Genomic DNA, 2,333 nt, shown 5'->3' on the forward strand with positions numbered 1-2,333 from the left:
GAGTGCGGTGGTCCAGAAGGTTCAGTCCGCCAAGAGCGGACTGACTAAAGCTTGTACTAGCCTTTTGACAGGCTTTGAGGTAAGTAAATAATGTGTGAATAATATTACCGCATAGACAGTAGCCCCTGATGCTCTGTTGGGCATTCGGGAAGAAAAGCCGAATAGAGGATCAAAAAATTCGCAGGAGTCTAACAAAAGGAGTCAATATGCGTGTGCAGGCTTCTCTGCTGGCATCTGCCGTACTCACTGCGGAAGTGGACACGCTGAAGCAGAGCCTCGAGAAGTCAGAGTAAGAGCTTGGGCGTGCCAAGAAGCAGCTCGAGGAGAAGGAAGGTAAGAAATACCTTGGTTGAATTGTGTACAAAAAAGGTGCAATTGCAAGAAATGACAGGATTAACATGGCTATTGTAGGGGCCACATCTGAGGTGGCGACCCTTAAGCAAGCGCTGCTCGAGGCCAAGAAGAGTGCGGCCGCGGAGCGCACCGAGCTGGAGAGGTATGAGGCTGAGGTTGGCAAGGTGCGGCAAGAGCTCCAGGTTCTCATGAAGAAACATGAGAGTTTGGAGCTTGACTCGAAGACGCGAGCGTCCGAGCTCGTGGCGGCTATTGAAAATGCCAATTCTGCCAAGGCCGAATCCTAGAAGACCCTCCAGGAGTTGGATGAGGTGAAGAAAATAGCGGCGGGTAAGGCATTCTTTATGCAAAGTAAACACATAAACGTGAGTTACTTGATACTTACCCGAATTCGGAGCTCTCCAGGGGCATTTGAAGATCTTCCCCAGAGTGTATCCGATGCCACCGCATTCTATCGAGCCGAGGAGGGCAGCTCGATGGGGAAGGTGTTCTAGTCTCAGTATGCTGAGGCCGGACACCCCGTGCCCTTGAGCGACCAGCTGAAGCAACTGGTCGAGCTCCACAAGGCGGCCGAACAGGCCATGAAGGGCCTCCTAGTTCGGCTGTGGCCTGGAGAGGCTCTGCCTGGGAGCTATTTCGGGCTGGTGCGGCGGCTGGTGGAGGCCTGTCCAAGGCTCGAAGTCATCAAGCGCTCCGTCTGTATTGAAGGTGCCCGTAGGGCCTTTGCCCGCGCTAAGGTGCACTAGGGTAGGATGGATGTAGAGAAGCTTGTGAAGGATGGGCCACCAGCGGGGAAAGAGCATCGCAAGCCCGAAAATTACTATAAGGATGTTCTGAAGGGTGCCCGCCTTATGGCGGATGAATGTACTAGGGATGTAATTTTTGAGTAAAACTCGCTCTTTTTGTCCTGTGCGCTGAAAACTTGTTCATATGAGCTGAGCAATGCTGCTTGAATTTAAAATATTACCTTCTGTGTGGCTGTTTATCAATACTGAGAGATGGCGAGTCATCGGCTTCTGCCCCCTTGCCACTAGTGCTGGGGTGTTTGGGCATAAATCTAGGCGCTCTTTTTCCTATGTTTGGGTCCTTCGAGGGAGGCGCTCAGCCCGACGAACGAGGCAATCGGACTATAATACGTGAACACTCTCACTTAGCCATAGAATTCTATAATTTTAAATTTCGGCGAAGCCCCTAGTATTCAGAAGACCGAGTTCGGGGCGCTATCCACGCCTTGGCCAGACAGAGCCGACTCGTCGCCCTAAGCGGCATAAGTCTTTAGGGACTCGAAAAAACCCCTCTCAAATAGCGACTAGCTCTCGCTTCATCATGACAGTCAGTTTTAGCTTTCTCCACTGAGGTGCTCGGCCCAGCTCAACTGGGGCACAATCGCAGTGGTTCTCCTAGTGCTACCTTAGCCGATATAGCGGAACGTAAGGCACCAAAACATAGGAGCCGGGCAAACCCAACTATTGACACAAGACATGATTCGGAGCCGATGCATATAATGCTATAAGTTCAGGGTGCCACACTTGTGAAAGTGTTCGGACTTCTCACACCATATTGAGGGGTGCTAAAAGCCCCTGGCGTATTTTGGCTGTACCAAGTTGTACGGGTGCAACACGTCATTAAGGAACATTTATTTATAAAAAGATAGTGCAAAAATAGACAAAAGCTATGCATTGTTTATTAAAAATAACGGCGATCAAAGCAGAACGATACAAGTAATGCGATAAACGAAAAGTTGGACTATTTAACATGTCTGCTCCAGGGGCAAGCTGCCGAATAGTATGCGAAACAGGTATACTGCTCATGATAGAGACCACCTGGGATTTCCGTAATGCGGCATGGCTTGTCTGCTTCCCTGGTTCTTGCATCGTTTGTGCGGCCATTGAACTGCCGAACAGGCCTTCCGAAGAGTAGAGTCCTGGAAGTAAGAGAAAAGTAAAAAATCGGCAGCCCCTGGTGCGGTTTAAGCCGTG

The sequence above is a fragment of the Triticum urartu genome, chromosome 2 (genome assembly GCF_003073215.2).
Source record: "Triticum urartu cultivar G1812 chromosome 2, Tu2.1, whole genome shotgun sequence".
Lineage (NCBI taxonomy): Eukaryota > Viridiplantae > Streptophyta > Magnoliopsida > Poales > Poaceae > Triticum > Triticum urartu.